This window comes from Suricata suricatta, chromosome 5, assembly GCF_006229205.1.
Source record: "Suricata suricatta isolate VVHF042 chromosome 5, meerkat_22Aug2017_6uvM2_HiC, whole genome shotgun sequence".
In the NCBI taxonomy this organism is placed as follows: Eukaryota; Metazoa; Chordata; class Mammalia; order Carnivora; family Herpestidae; genus Suricata; species Suricata suricatta.
The window spans coordinates 129,379,752-129,397,529 of NC_043704.1; the positions used below are offsets into that span (position 1 = coordinate 129,379,752).

Here is a 17,778-nt window from a genome sequence, read left to right on the forward strand (position 1 = left end):
AAAAATCAAGTATAAGACTTAAAAGAAATGCCAAATGCCATGGATCCTTTTCTGTTCGTTTTACTTTTTTTCCTTTTCTGCTCATTTACTTGGGAAACTAATTCCCTTTCTGATTGAGTAACTTAGATCTATGTTTACATATCTGAATTCTTAATTATTGCTGAACCACCAAACATAAGCATGCCAAGCACAGCATGATAATTCTGTAAACATGTCTCTGAAGAATAATGAGAAGTTTCAAACCCTCATGTTAATTCCACTGTATATATTAAATCACCAAGTCATACATGGGCAGGGTTTCCTGAGGTCATGCTCACTATAATTATCCCAGCTGCATGCATCTGAAACTTCTGAGCTGTGCTGCGTTAGTTCCCTAAAAAGAAAACAACATAACTGATTAAGGCAAGAAACAGTCAGAAGAGAACATGTTTATAAGTGATGAATCTTGGTGCTCTGGCTATCAAATAAGTCTATACGATGTCTTCAGCCCAATGATTAGGACTTTGTTGTTACTGTTGTGGTTAGAAAAGTCCTTACAGGAGGCTTCCAAATGCTTCCCAAATTTCTATGTAAAAAATATACTACAAATAAAATTTACTCTCATACCATCTGAAATTCCTATGACTATAACCTATATCCCCACCCCCCACCACCAAGAAACTTGGGAGAGAATTCATAAATAGGAACAAAATGTTTATAGTCAAGGTCAGGGTTCAGATTTTATATTCTGAACAGGTAAAGTCCTCTTGAGTTTAATTTTCAACAGCCCGAGGAGACACTTCTGAAACCCTGTTTCAGTACTGACCAGAGAGCAGAATTCGTTGCTGAGCAGATACATTTCACCTTGACCGCCACCCTTACAAAACAAGAGGAGTTACTTAAAGAAAGTGATGCCTGCAGCCAGCTCATACAGTAACCATGCAGTGAGAAACTCAAGGGCATTATGACTGTGCCCATAACATCTCTTCAGTGGAAAGCCACATATTAGAAAATACTCATTCATTCATGTTTATGGGAGGTTCAATAATGAGGTAACTTACTTGCTTTCTTGTCACATTGTGCTCACAGTCCTCTGGAATCTTCTGATTTCTAATTGGTAAGATAATAGAGTAAGTTAATTCATGAATCAAGACAAATCAGGATGGTACCTAAACCTATCTGAATAATTGTACCTAACTAAATAAATAGGATGTTTTATAAGTACTCAGAAAAGCTCCATTGCCTGTGAATTTCCCTACTGTCAGAAACTTCAATGACTATGATTCCTGTAAATATGAATATCCCTTTCCAGCACTTATTGTTAACTGTGAGGATAAATATCTTTTTTGAATTAGCCAGCTAGGTCAGAGTTTTCTATGATTTTCTGCTAAGAATATCCTAACTGAAACAACTATTTTGCTTCTTGCTTTACCTAAGTCGTTTCATTCTCCTGAGTTGTTGTGTGCTATTAGGTTCTATTGACCTCACCATGGAAAGTTTCCTCCTTTGTCTCTGGGAGACCATATCCTTGAGGTGTTATTCCCATATTTTGTGACATTTCTTTCTGTTTCCTCCTTAGCATCCTACCTGTGGCCATATCAAGCAGTCTAATCCCTGATCTTCTGCTTTCCCTGCATGCTCTTGTATTCTCATGGCTTGATCTCTCAACTCTGAGCATGAGAACTCCATAAACCACAACCCAGGACTCTGCTCAGTGTTAGTACTCCCACTGTCTGCTGGATAGTTCTGTTTGGATGGTCCATGACATTGGCATATCCACAAGGAGGCTTACAGTCTTTTTCCAAAGCCCAGCAATGCCATCAGGAGCTACTAGTATTCTCCCAGACTCAAATCTTAAAGTATTTTTGATTGATCCTTATAAAGATAAACAGCCATCAAGCATGAAGAGCTCACTCCGACTGTCATTCCATTTTGACTGCCCTCCTGCCCCCACCCACATAGTTACTACTAGAGTAGCAATCACTGTTTAAGAAGATTTGCCTTCTGTCCACTGTTCATTGATCCAGAGATAGAAACTGGCCCAAGCTATGGTCTCCATTGTGGTTCATCCATGGGAAACTTGGATCACTCCTTTTCTGGGTGCCTAGATTGAAATTTGGAAGCCAGGAGCTGTCAGTGACCAGATTTTCTACGTATGGGAGGGAGAAGTTGAGGAATCCTAACTACAGAGAGAAAGAAACAATAAGAATTAGCAAACAGAGAGAGAGGAGCAGAAATAAGAAGTGGAAAAAATATGTGATGGAGTTCAAAATTTGATCCCAGTGGTTTCTGAGACTGAGCACCAGTCCTGATCTTAAGATCTACAAAATATCTCCAAATCCTGATAGTGAAACTCTCTTATCATAAGTTCAGCCAAAAGGGGTTTTAGTTATCCACAATAAAAAAGACATACTTTCTAGAAGTCTCAATTTTTCTTTAAAATAATGGTTATTTTATTTCTATCCTTTAAACATCTACTTTGGGTTCTCATCCCCGAAACCCCTACAGCAGTTGGTTTTTAACTGGGCTCCCTGCCCCCAATATATTTCCTGCTCAATATGTCCTATGATCCAATTCAAGGTTAACTTTGTAAAATGCTGCTTTACATATGCCATTCTCTTTCTCAATAATCTTCCATTGATCCCTATTGCCTATGTGATTCAATACAACTCAGTGTTTATTGGTGTTTTGCATAAGTAGCTATGCAAAGTCTTTGACAATATTGTCAATACTACTTTCAAACTTCCTCTACTTTTTATAAATGTGAATCATCTGATTCAGTTAGCCTTGTCTTCTCATCTTTTCCCCTGAACATGTTATGAAGAATTTGATAACTGTACCTCTGTTTACATTGTTTGCCTGCCTGAAATCCTTTTTTAATGAATTCTGTTTCATTCTACTTTTCTATGAATATTTTTCTCTAATGTTTAATTCAGATCATATTTCTCTGGAAGACCTTCTCTGGAGTGGTAGAGTGCAATATTCATGATTTTTTTTCTTCCTTCTACAACTTTGCCAAGTTCACTGTGAAAGAAATATCTTTTCCTACTCTATTTATTTTGGGCTTTGCCTTGTCACATATATGGGCCAATGGAATATAAACAAACATGAAGGTGCTTGTTCTAAGTTAAACTTTCAAGAAGTATGGAGTTTAACCAGCCCTTTTGGAGATTCAAATCTTTGCCATGTTAAGAATGTAATTAAGGTAGCCAAATGAAAATCCAGTGAGCAAGTATGACTCTAAATCAAATCCTGAAATCTAGGTGAGTCTAACCAAGATCCACCAATTTGAGTTTGAGTTAAAACTCATTAACAATTAACTGTTTTGAGCCACTGAGATTATGAGGGATGCTTATTATGCAGCACTGTCACAGAAAATTGTTTAACAGAGATGTTGGGTAAATTTCTTCTTTGAATTCCTAGAACATTGATTGTCTTTATTACTGGTTTAATATTCAGAAAATGTCTTATCTTTGGCATCTTTTGGTGTTTGTGATAGTAACCAATATTTATCAAGCATATTTTTTGCATGAGGCACACCAGATAATTTAAATATTTTATATTACTTAATTTGGTCAAAACTTATAGAAAGTAGGCATGAGTATTCCTATAAACTGATGTGGATTAAGAGATTGAAGATTAAAAGATTAAAAGGTTCACCAAACCACACAGGCAGTTAATGAGAGAAACACTATTCAAATGAAGGACTGTATAGATCCAAAATTCATGTCCTATGTCTTTTCCACTTAGAAGTTTTTGCCAGTTTGCCAAGAAGAGTAAAAATTATTAGATGTATCTCCTCAATTTCATCCAACCAAGAAAGACCACAAAAAATGCGCAGTGAATGTGCAATCTAGTTAAATAAATTAGTTTATTTTCCAATTTATAGGAGACTAGAACTCATAGTGGCAGGACTTCTCCTTTTATAATGTTTTCCATGAGGTGACTGTAAGCCAGTCCTATTCTGCCTCATTCAACTCTTGATTCTTTCAAAGAGAAAGGAAAGTCCATTCATCCATGTGTTTTAGACCTCCATCTCTGCCAACAATGTATGCCCAATAAGAACTAGCCTGGTCCTTTGAAATTGCTCAGTACTTGTGTGTTCAACCATGGGAAGAAAAGGATACAATTCTGCTCCCTGATGAGTGGAGGATCCCCTAGAAGTCACACTGAGTGACAATGCCTTGCATAGAAAGTGAGATTTTAATATTTCCAATCTTTTATTATCTTTCTCATCCACTGACAGAGTGGGACTATGTTTGGTTTCAATTTCATAAAACACACGTTTTATGGGAGAAGGGAGTTAAGTTCACTCATATTTGAGCAAATATTTCATGAATACCCTTTTTTCCCCAGAACTGGAGAAAGATGTTCTCTAATGGAAGAACCATCAAACTATATCATTAGAAAGGGATATGTAGCCCCTATGATGCTCCATCATTCCTGGAAATTATTTAAGGCCACCACATCACTGACAATTATCTTGATGAAGGATCCCATAAAGCACAGCAATTCTCCACAAGGAGACTCTAGCATTGCTTAACTTGGGGAAAAAACATTATTTTCAGCATTTACCTCAATCAGTCAAGCAGACTTAGATCTCTTTCTGGAACAGTGTTTTTGTTCAAAATATTAATACCATAAGCCATAGAGTATTAACTCATGTGGGTACCAAAGAACAATCTCTCTCATTAAGAAAATTTTCAATAGAAAAGTTTTTACATTTTGCAGTGGGACCAAGAACCCACTTTCTTTCTGGTCTGCAGCACACAGAAGAGCTCATTCTCATGGCCTCTGCCTTCCATCGGCAGAAAAACTGCAGATTTAGAGTTTATTTTAGTACTGAATTAAATTATTTGTAAAATGTAAAACAGACAAAATATAGTTTATGAACCTTTTTCTCTCTCTTTCCCCTGCCCACGAATCCCTACTGTGGTAACACAGCTAGTAGTAGGCTAAATAACTGGAAGGGGGAGGGAAGGGGAGGATCCAGAAATGGATAAGTAAAAGCCTCATCAACACATGCCTTAAAAACTAAAAAAAAATTTTTTATTAAATCTATCTGTTGTTTTTTGATAAAACCTCTAATTAAAATTAGAATATGAGTAAATTTCTAAGCATAATAGAGTGTTTATCAAGAGCAAATAACAAATCTCAATAAATGATGAAAAATTAGAACTTATAGTTAGAAAAAAGTACAAGAATGTCTTCTTCCCACAAAGTGAACACATAAGTGATTTGTGACTATTTTCTCTAAAGTTATTTCTCATCTTTCATTTTCTAACAGCACCTTATAAAGAACAGAGGTTCTTCATTTTGACAAAATCTAGTTGATCAAATTCTTTTATGAGTTGTGTTGATGGTATCTAGACCCAACCTGAGGCCACTAAGATTTTCTCCTTTTTTTTTCTAGAAGTATTATAAGTTTTAGGTTTTACATTTACATTTAAGATCTATTTTGCATTAATTATTGTATATGATGTAAAGTATGGATTAATAAATTTGCTTTTCCATATGGATATCCAAACATTCCAGCACAATTTGTTGAAAAAACTCTTCTTTCTCATAAAAATTACCTTTCAATAAAACTAGACCACTTTCTTACACCACACACAGAAGTAAACTCAAAATAAATGAAAGATCTAAATGTGAGACAGGGGGTGCCTGGGTGACTCAGTTGGTTAAGTGTCTGAGTTCAGCTCAGGTCATGATCTCATGGTTCATGGGTTCGAGCCCCATGTCAGGCTCTGTGTTGACAGCTAGCTCAGAGCCTGGAGCCTGTCTTCGGATTCTGTGTCTCCTTCCCTCTGTGACCCTCCCCTGCTCATGCTATCTCTCTCTTTCTCATAAAAATAAATAAAACATTTAAAAAATTTTTAATGTGAGACAGGAAACCATCAGGACCCTAGAGGAGAAAACAGGTAACAACTTCTTGGACGCCTGCTGTAATAATTTTTTGCTCAACACATCTCTTAAGGCAAGGGAAATAAAAGGAAAAGTGTACTTTTGGGACCTCATCAATATAAAAAGCTTTTGCACTGTAAAGGAAACCATCAACAAAACCAAAGGCAACCAACAGAATGGGAGAAGATATTTGCAAATGAAATATCAGATAAAGGGCCAGTATCCAAAATCTGTAAAGAACTCCACACCTAAAAAACAAATACTCCAGTGAAGATATGGGCAGAAGACATGAATAGACACTTTGCTAAAGAAGACATCCAGATGGCCAACACACACATTAAAAGATGCTCAACATCACTCATCTTCAGGGAAATACAAATCAAAACCACATTGAGATACTACCTCAGACCAGACAGAGTAACTAAAATTAACAACTCAGGAAACAACAGATCATGGAGAGGATATGGAGAAATGGGAACCCTATTGTACTGTTGGTGGGAATGCAATCTGGATACAGTCACTCTGGACAACAGAGTGTGGAGGTTCCTTAAAAAGTTAAAAATAGAACTACCTTATGACCAAGCAATAGCACTACTAGGAATTTATCCAGAGGATACATGGTGCTGATTCATAGGGACACATGTACCCCAATGTTTATAGCAGCATTTTCAATAGTAGCCAAATTATGGAAAAAGCCCACATGTCCATCTACTGATAAATGTATAAAGATGTGGTTTATATATGCAATGGAATATTACTTGGCTTTGAAGAAGAATGAAATTCTGCCATTTGTGAAAGGAACTGAAGGGTATTATGCTAAGTGAAATCAGTCATTCAGAGAAAGACAGATACACATTTACACTCATATGTGGAACTTAAGAAATTTAGCAAGACCATGGGGGAAGGAAAGGAGAAAAAATAGTTTCAATCTGAGAAGGAGTCAAACCATAAGAGATTCTTAAATACAGAGAACAAACTGAGAGTTGATGGGGGAGGGTGAGTGGGGAGGGGAAAATGGGTGATGGGCATTGAGGAGGGCACTTCTTGGGATGAGCACTGGGTGTTGTATGTAAGCGATGAATCATGGGAATCTATCCTTGAAACCAAGAGCACACTATATACACTATGTTATCTAACTTGACAGTAAATTCTATTTATTAAATAAATTAATAATAAAAATGCTCAATGGAATAAAGAATTCTCTTTTCACTTTTGTCAGAATCAACTGATGATATATATGTTGGTCTATTCCTGGATTTTTTATTCTGTTTCATTGATTTATTTGTCTGTCTTTATGCCAATACCACACTGTCTTATCTGTTGTAGCTTTGTAAGAAGTCTAAAATCAGAGAGTATAAGTTTGTCAGTTTTACTCTTTACAAACTTGTTTTGGCTATTCTAGATCCTTTGCATTTCCATATAAATTTTAGAATCAGTTTTTCAATTTTCATTAAAAAATTACTGGAGTTTTTATTGGAATTCTGTTAAATCTATAAATCAATTTGGAAAGAATTGACATCTTAAAAAAAAGAATGAACCTTTTGATCTATCAAAACAGTTGTCTCAACATTTATTTAGTATTTATTCTTTTAGCATACCTATAGTCCTCAGAATACAGGTTTGCATTATTTTTTGTCAACTATGCCTAAGTAGTTTATATATTTGAACCTACTGTAAATTGTATTGTTTAAATCCAATTCCCACTTGCTATTTGAGGTACAGTTTATTTATTGAGGTATAATTAACATGAAATAAAATTAATAAAATTTACATGTACATTTCAATTAGTTTCAAAATAAGTAGTTTTGTAATCATCAACAAGATAGAATAGTACCATTACCACCAAAAGTTTGGTCATGTCTCTTGGCAATCTCCTATGCTTACCTCAGGTTTCTGGCAACCACTGATATTTTTCTATCATTATACTTCCTAGAATACTGTGTAAATGGAGTCAGATAGTATGAGCCTTCTGTATCTGGCTTATTTTACTGACTTTTAGAGTTCATTAATATTATTGGTATATAAATATTTTGTTCCATTATACCTAAATAGTATTCCATGTAAATATAACATGATTATTTATTCATTTCCATGTTGATGGATGCTTGAGTTGTTCCCAGTTTTGCATTATGCCAGAGCACTCTGTTTTTCTTAACAAGTCCTGCTTTCAGGAGAAAGTAGTTAGCGAGAGCCTAACCTGCTGTGGTGTTATCAGAGGCTAACTGACCTTGGAGAAGGAAATACCCAATTCCAGTCCACTCTAGCAATCCTGACCCACCTAAGAGAAGAGAAAAAACTGAGAAGCACTTGTGCAGTTCAAAGTCCAGAGGCATAAGTTCACTTTAAAAATTGAGACCTAGTCATAGGACTATAGAAGACTTTTCCTTCCCCGACCCTTCCCCACATTACAAAAGATCTATTTACAGCAGCTCCATTTGCCCACAATATCATGTCTGACCATTAAGAAAAAATTACCAGGCATACCAAAAGGCAAAAAACACAATTTGATGAGTCAGAGTAAGCATCAGAACCAGACATGTCAGGAATGTTAGAATTATCAGATGAGGAATTTAAAATAACTATAATTAATATAAATTCCAATATATGGTGGTGTGTTAATCACTTAACTCTAGTGTAAATGGTATATGATAGTATTAAAAATAACTATAGCTACAATAATTTGTTACTGGATATACAATATAAAAAATGTAGATTGTGACATCAGAAACTAAATGAGGTGGGGAGAATAAAAGGGAGAGTTTTTGTATGCAATCATAGTTAAGTTGTTATCAGTGTAAAATATACTGTAATATCTGTAAGATATTTTATGTAAGCCTCATGGCAACCACAAAGCAAAAACCCACAATAGATAAAAGATAAAGAAAGGAGATTCAAAGCATCCCATTACAGAAACTCATCAAAGTAGGAAAGCAAGAGAAGAAGAAAGAAACCAAAAAACTACAAAGAACAGAAAATAGTAAGATGGTAAGTCCTTAGTTATCAATAGCTGTTTTAAATGTAAATGGATTATGGGTGGCTGGGCTGCTCAGTTGGTTGAGCATCAGACTCCTAATTTTGGCTCAGGACATGATCCCAAGGGTGTGGGATCAAATGCTAAGCATAGAACCTGCTTGAGACTTTTTCTCTCTGCCCTCTCCTTTACTCATGTGTGTTTTATAAATTAATTAATTAATTAAAAAATGTAACTGGTTTGAATTTCCAACTAGAAGACATAGCATAGCTGAACAGATTAAAAAAAAATAAAAAAGCCCAAATCTATATGTTACATACAAGAAACTCAACTCAACTTTAAGGATACATATAGGTTCAAAGTGAAAGGATGCAAAAAGATATTATACACAAAGGGAAACCAAAAGAGAGCAGAGTTAACTATAGTTATGTCAATTAAATAGATTATAAGCAAAAACTGTAGTAAGACAAAGAAGGTAGTATAAAATAATAAAGGAATTAATTAATCAAGAGGATACAACAATTGTAAATATACATGCACCCAACATTAGAGCACCTAAATATATTAAGCAAATATCAACTGAAAGATCAGAAAGGAAAAAGTAGACAACAATACATTAGTAGAGGACTTCAATACCCCACATTCGATAATGAATAGATCATTTAGACAAACAATCAAGAAGGAAACATGAGACTTGAACTGCATGTTAGACCAAATGGACTTAACACATATGTAGAACATTCCACCCAATAGCAGCAAAATACATATGAAAGACTTGCCAGAATAGATCATGTGTTATTTTATAAAACAAATCTTAGCAAATTTTAAAAGACTGACATTATACCAGGTTATCTTTTCTTACCAAAAAGGTATGAAACTAGAAAACAGTAACAGGAGAAAAATTGGAAAATTCACAAATATGTAGAAATTAAACAACATAATCTTGAACAAATGACAGGTTAAAGAAGAATTCAAAAGGAAAATTAAAAATATAAACAAACAAAAAGGAAATACAGTATACCAAAACATCTGAGATGCAGCAAAAGCAGTTCTAAAAGGGAATTTTACAGCAATAAATACCACATAGGAAAAAAGACATATATGTATATGTATATACATACATATTTAACCTTAATGTTATATCCCCCCAAAAAAGACGAATAAACTAAAGCCAAAGTTAGCAGAAGGAAGAAGATAACAAAGATTCGAACAGAAATAAATAGTGGGAAAAAAATAGAAAAGATCAACATAACTAAGCTCTGGATTTTTAAAAAGATAAATAAAATAAACAAATCTTTAGCCAGAATTTCCCTCAAACAAGAGGACTAATAAATAAAATTCTAAATGAAAGAAGAGATATTACCTCAAAAATACAAAGGATTATAAGAGCTTACTAGGAACATAGGAGAAGTAATATAAACTTTGAATTATAAACCAACAAATTGGACAGCCTAAATGAAAAGGATTAATTCCTAGAGACACACAACCTTATAAGACTGAATCATTAAGAAGTAGAAAATTTGAAAAGACCAATAATGAATAAAGAGATTGAATAAAAAACTTCACAAGTCAGAAAAGCTCAAAACTGGATGTCTTCATGATAGAATTTTACCAAACATTTGAAGAATTAATGACAATCCTTCTCAAAGTCTTCCCAAAAGTGAAAAAGGAAAAACTCCAGAACTCATTTTAAAAGACCAGAATTACCATCATATGAAAGCCAGATGAAGACATTACAATAAAACTACAGGCCAATTTCTCTGATAAATACAGATGCAAAAATTCTCAACTAAATGCTAGCAAAACATATTCAACAGTACTTTAAAAGGATCATACAACATCAGATGGATTTATTCCTGTGATGCAAGGATATTTCAACATATGCAAATCAATGTGATATACTATGTTATAAAATGAAATATAAAAGTCATATGATTATCTAAATACATGCTGCAAAGACATTTGACAAAATTCAACATCCTTTTATTTTAAAAGGAACTTTCAACAGAGTGGGTTGAGTGGGGAACATACCTCGGTATAATAGAGGCCACGTACAACAAGCCCACAGCAAACATCACACTTAATGGTAAAAAGCTGAAATTTCTAGGATCAGGAACAAGACAAAGATGTCCACTATTACCATCCTATTCAACATAGTACTGAAAGTCATAACCAAAGCAATTAGGTAAGAAAAAGGAAATAGGGGCGCCTGGGTGGCTCAGTCGGTTAAGCCTCCGACTTCGGCTCAGGTCAGATCTCACGTTCGTGGGTTCGAGCCCCGCATCGGGCTCTGTGCTGAGAGCTAGCTCAGAACCTGGAGCCTGCTTCCGGTTCTGTGTCTCCTTCTCTCTCTGCCCCTCCCCCTCTCATGCTCTGTCTCTCTCTCTATCAAAAATAAATAAAATATTTTTAAAAAAAGAAAAGAAAAAGGAAATAAAAGAAGATGCTGAGAGTATAGAGAATTTTGCTGATGATTGAGTTCTAGAAGATGTAGTGAGAGGTTTAAGGTCTTTGGAGACAGGTAGAAGAAGAGACAGAAGGATTAAAAGGTGCACAGAGCCTTATGGGGGTTAGAGTTCAGCTAATCTTGGAAGACCTGAAAGTCATGCTTCCTATAGTGGCTAACATGAAAAGGACTAAAGCACACGACAGAAAAGCCTAAAAGACTCTGAGGCAAGGGGGGTGGTGAGGCCTTGAGCTGGGGAAGGAGGGTGCTAGAGCACCAGGATCTCTGTGGTACTGTCATCACTCTTGCCAATGGCAGTACTAAAACTAGGTAAGAGACCACTGAGACCTCCTGTACACTTATACCTCCTACTCTAAAAAATATATAGGGGCCCTAGATGGCTCAGGCGGTTAAGTGACTTTGGTTCAGGTCATGATCTCACTCTCTTGAGTTCGAGCCTAAGTTGGGCTCTGTGCTGACAGCTCAAAGCCTGGAACCTGCTTCGGATTCTGTGTCTCCCTCTCTCTCTGCCCCTCTGCTACTTGCACTCTGTCTCTTTCTCAAAAATAAACATTTTTAAAAATGTAGTGTATAGAGTTTTGTTCAGTGTAAAATAAGTACATGAAGTCATTTTGCAAATCTAGAGCATTATGGGTAAAATAACCATGCTTATTTATTCTTTGCTGATATTAATGAATGAACAGAGTTTGACTTCTTAACAATTATCCATTTATATTCTTAAACTGGAACCTGCCATCATAGTTCTATTAAAAGCAACATTAATGGAACCATCATGTGAGATCATGAATGACCCTAGAAAGGATCTAGCCCAGTCGTTCATTCAGAATCAGTGGGTTTCCTTTGAGAAGTGAAAGAAGGCATGTTTGGGCTACAAATTCCTTATCCCTTACCTACCACATCCAATTTTAACAAAACCGCCAATCCCGTCTTTTAGTGGCATTTTTGTATCAATCTCTCCATACGTAAAATGAGGACAATGGTGTCAGCCTACAACAAGGCTGTGAAATAAGTACTGTATTTACTGATTTTCTTTAAATCAACTCAAATCTTGCTCTGGGTCCCCCTGTCCTTGGGTTAGTGGAAAATTCACTATTCATTGATGTTGGGGTAATACATTTCAGAAAGGAAAATCAAAGCCATGTGATCTCCATGACAGCTGAAAACAAGAGAAGAGCCCTTCACCTCCAAGTACTTATAGTTGCTCCTCACATCTTCATGTCCGAAACCCAGTGGTCCCTATCAATCTAGAAGCTTCATTTAAGAGGTCTGTGTGGGTATGGAATTCTTTGTCTAGCCAGCAAAGTTGAGGTCAGGATTCCATCTTTCTGAGAATTAAACAAAATAAAAAATTAAAATCCACCTTTCTAGAAAACACTGGTAGTTTAATAGCCATGGTAACAAGTAAACACCAGAATGGATTTTAAACCTATTTGATTAATGGCTACTGGAGTCAATGAGCACATACCGCTGCAAGCCTGTGCTTCAGGAGTCAGCCAACAGGTGGTGGACTCATTCCAGCGAACCTGCTTCTAACACTGAGGACAATCCACTCCTGTCTCTGAAAACAACACAACCTACAAACACCAAAACTCTAAGTAAGATCAGTGGGTTGTATTATTTAATGATATCTTGCCTGACCAGCAGGTCTCTTCCTTAAAAGTAAGCAGTGAATTCAGCTTTTGGGTTTCAGATATTGAAAGATATTCTTTACCTTCAACTCCTTCTAGATGTACCTTTTCCTTCTTAGATGTACCTTTTGCTAAGTGTTGCTTTCTTCTGCCTCATAGCCTAGGGCCATCTTTTTCAGTTTAGAAAAGACTCTCTCTTTCCCCTACTCTTACCTTCTAGCAGAATTCCCAAATCAAATGTCATAAGGAGGAAAAGACTGTGTCAAACTGAGTTCCCCTCACTTACAGCCATTCACATTAAAGCATTTTAAAGACATGGTGTCCCAAAGACATTTCTCAGTGGATAGGGTTGGGATCTCTGCCTTATATCCACTCTTTTCCCTAATTGCTCCTCAAAGGTATATGGCATAATCCCTTCTGTGAATTTAGGCTCCGACAAAGACCTGAATATCCTTTGATTTCAAGTAGCTTCAGGTTTTAGCCTTGCCAAAATCATTAAAGTAAAAAATAAATTAAAATTCCAGGAATTAGGAGTGCCTGGGTGGCTCAGTCTGACTCTAGATTTCAGCTCAGGTCATTATCTCACAGTTGTGAATCTCAGCCCCACATTGAGCATACCCATCATGGAGCCAGCCTGAGATCCTCTCTCTCCCTCTTTCTTGGCACCACCCCCCCTGCCACTTGCACTCTCTTGCACATGTATGGGCTCTTTCTCTCAAAAAGTAAATTAAAATATAACAAAATAAAATAAAATAAATAAAATCTTGGGAATTTTCTAGGCCTTAGATACTTGCTTGAAGTGGTAGAAGGAACAGGTTTAGGAACAAGCACAAATTAGTATTTTAACATATCACATAGCAGTTGAATCTTATTAATTTGGACCCTATTGAGTTAATAATTTAGACCTTTGTCATGAATGGAAAAAATATTTTAAGGAACAAAATCATGTTAATAGCAAATCCTATTTGTATACAATTTATTTTCTGATTCTTATATATTCATTAAGGTTTGTCTAAGTGGGCTCTATTAGAGTATGCATGGTAAATTTTGTTTCATTTTCATTTTGGAGATTCATCAAAAAATGATTCATTTTGAGACCATATATACATACCATTTACAATTACATAAGCCTCAATCCTCTTATCTGCCTATGATGATTATAATTCTTATCTGACAGAGCTCTGTGAGGATATAATACAAATACAGTAAAAATTGAAAATACCCTAAAACAAAAGTTTAGGTAATGTTTAAATTTTTTTAATGTAATGGGCAGCTCTCATGTCTAGAGGACTATGCAATATCCTGGAGATCCAAGGAGTTACATGAAAATACCAATCCTTGAGGAATTTATCAGTCCAGGTCTACAACTCTGAGTTGGGTGTTATATTCTGGGACCCAGGCAGACAGTACCCAGTAAGAAGAGATTAACAGGTACAAACTTTCAGTTATAAAATAAATAAGTGATGAAGATGTAATGTACAAGGAATAGCGTCAACAATATTGTAATAACTTTGTACTGTGACAGATGGAAACTAGACTTATCCTGGGGATCATTCCATAAGGTCCAATATCAAATCACTATGATGCACACTTGAACTATCTAATAGGGTACTGTGTGTCAGTCATACTTCAATTTTTTTAAAAAAGTGAGTTCCTGATCCTGCATGCTCATGACTGCTCCAGAATCTTGTCTTTTCCTGCCTCCTGGTTCACTTCCTGGCCAGTTCCTGACTCTAATTTCACTGTAGTCTCTCTCTCCACTTACCGCTTAGGTCTGAAACGGAAAGTGATCCTTTGGGAATCTGGGACTATCTCTTCATCCCTCCTCAGGTAGCCCTACTTCAGGCTATGTGTGCTCTCCCCTGCTCTAAATAGTAACTCCAACTAAGGGAGTATTGCTCCTGCTAAGAATGCTCTCTTATGGAAGGAAATCGGGCACATAGCACAATAACCGTGATATGAAGTAATACCAACTAAGAACCCAGAGAGGAATCCACAAACAGGAAGTACAGTAAAAGTTCATGGAGAATGATCCCTGGGAGCTAGACAAATCAAAATGATAGGACTGGAACTTTTAGTTGTTGGAAGGGTATAGGCTGGACAAGCAGAGGGAAGGTGTGAGGCACTCTGGGAAGGAAGAAGTAAGTCATCACAGGGCAGAAGAGAAAGTCTGTGAGATGAAACCATCAGCTAAAGAGTAGTTTCTTCAGTAGGTTGACACAGTATTGTGTTGCTGTTTTATTTTCATCCTTTATGAATACCACCACCAACACAATTCCACAATTCCAAAACAACACAACCCATTCCTAGGGCTCCCATCACCACCATCACTGCAGTGAACACAGAGACACCCTCATACCCATATTTTAGGAAAGTACTTCATCTTTTAATCCTTACTTTGGAATAGAACCAAAATCGTTTGGACCACTTGTAATGTTTTGTTTTAAGGGCTTAATGATGAAAACTGATCAGGGCCTGATCCCTGTTGTTGTGCTTCACTGTCCAAATATTTTGAAACCCCATAAATATAGCATCTTCCACATTTGCCCACTCCAGATCCAAACTTTCTCAGTCCATAAGGAAAATACAGGTCACTATATTACGTCAGGGTAATTATTCTAATGTCTTACCACCACGGTGTTCTTCTGGTCATTTCTGTGGCACGGGACATGGAATCTTTACATTCATTGCTTTATTTATCAATTCAGCAAACATTTATTTAGTTCCTACTGTATGCAAGGCACAGGTCATAAAATAAAAAGGAAAACCTGACAGAATCTCCACTGTGTAAAGTGTTTGGTGTTGGAGAAGAGATGGATGTTGTGTTGATCTATCATTATCTCTTGTCACATAACAAATTACCTCCAAACCCAGTGGCTTGAAAGTGTGGTGATAATTACTATCTCAGACAATTTCTGTGAGTCAGAAATTTGGAAATGGTTTCACAGGGTGGTTCTGGCTAAGGTTTCTCAAGACTGCAGATGTTGGCCTATTGAAAGCTTAACTGAAGATGGAAGACATGCCTCCAAAATGGCTCACTCACATAGCTATTGGCAGAAGGCTGCCTAAGTGATCTCATGATATGGCAGCTGGCTTCCCTTAGAATGAATAATCCAAGACAGTAAGACAGAAATAAAAATGTCCCCCATGCTTTCACCTGAGGAGTTATACATAGTAATTTCCACAGAATACTAGGTTTCATATGTCAGCCTAAGTCAATATGGGGAGGGACAACACAGGATAAACACCCGGAGGTGGGAATCATAGGCAGAGGGGCATCTTGGAGGCTGGCTGCCAGACATTACTACAATGGTAACGCAAATAAATGCAAAATGACAACTCTATTAATGAGGTCTTTATAGTCCAGTTCAAATATATATATTAGTCTTTACTCTCAGATTATTGAGATTCCATTAAAATGTTCTAAGTAGAGATACAAAGCTTACATTTTGAAAAGATTGCTCCATGAGTCCTGCCTTGGGAAATATGGCAGACTGGGCATTCTGAAAATCCTTCCTCTGTTGTCATCAGATGATGAGCTACTAGCTAAATTATAGCTCATACATTTTTTAATGCACTGTTAGGCCCATAAGGAAGTACAAAATATGTCTAAAGGCCAGAAAAAATAAAGACTAAGTTAAAATTACAGAAGTAGGCAAAGATGGACAAAATCTGGTGCTTCTGGGAGAAAAAGCCAATTTCAGGAACCCAGAATTTGGGAGATCCATGAATAGCTCATTCAAGGACAGAAGAGTAGCCCTTGGACTGAAGTAAGTCAGGAGTCACTTACAGGATCATTGAAGAGAAGTCTGTGTACTTGCAAAGGGACCAATATGGGAAGGAGCTCTTTCTGTTCCTTTTCTGCAAGGAAAAAAAATTATAAAACTAACAACAGACTTGATGAGAAATGATTACTGTAGGCTTGCTCTAATGTGGGTCTGAGATTTAGGTTTACATGATATGTGCCTTGGTAATCCTCAGACCTAGAAGTTAAAGTTGTTCCACGTGATATGCAACCAAAGCAAAGACAAATTCTTCCTGAATTTTGAATGAGAACAGAATTACTAATTGTAGACTTTACTATGTTGTGTATACAAGTTATATTTTTAAGAGTCATGAGTTAATAAATAGGAAATAATTTCCAAATTAGTAGAGGGGAATGGAACATTTAAAACATGCATTATTATACCATAAGGAGGGTATCATACTACCTTTATAATATATGAAGAATAAAATACATTTATTATGTTAATTCTGATTATCTCTGAAACCATACAATTTAGTAGTTAAGAGGATGGACTATGGAATCAGATAGCTTAGGCTAAAATTCTACCCCCAGTACTTACAAGCTGTGTGATCTCAAACAAGTCATGTGTCTTCCCTGTTCCTCAACTTTCTCACTTATAAATTAGGCATTATAATAGCATATGTTTTATAGAGTATTCAATGAGTTAGTAAATGTAAAATTCTTTTAACAAAAAAGGGATATAGAATAAACACTTACAATGCTACTAAGATTTGTGTTAAAAAAAAAAAAAGAACAACTTTTGCTTGTTTATATACAATATATCTGTGGAAGATTCACAATTCACTAATAAGCATGGTTGCCTGTGAGAAATAGAGAGTGATAGACTTAACACTGTAAACCTTTTATTCCTTTTGATTTTTGATTCATGTACATTTAGTACTATCTACTGAAAATTAATTTGTAAAATATATAGGTAATATATTTTAAATGAATTATACATTTTAGAAGATCACTTATGTATTAGAATTGGCTAAATCTGTAACAAATATACCCAAGTTCCATACAAATATATATATTGTTC

At 35.9% G+C, this 17,778-nt stretch overlaps 1 long non-coding RNA gene across 3 annotated transcripts; it reads right to left on the reverse strand.

Annotated features, from left to right (window-relative positions):
- Positions 1–250: 250 nt before the first annotated feature.
- Positions 251–16,806, reverse strand: LOC115291029. Of its 3 annotated transcripts, none has more exons than XR_003908369.1 (3): positions 16,740–16,806; positions 1,041–1,089; positions 251–373 (listed from the first exon to the last, which is right to left on the reverse strand). It is a non-coding gene; the product is annotated as an uncharacterized LOC115291029 (long non-coding RNA). The 3 variants fall into 3 exon arrangements; XR_003908370.1 differs by lacking the exon at positions 16,740–16,806 and adding an exon at positions 12,504–12,611; XR_003908368.1 differs by lacking the exon at positions 16,740–16,806 and having other exon boundaries at positions 1,041–1,167.
- Between the last annotated feature and the right edge of the window lie 972 nt (positions 16,807–17,778).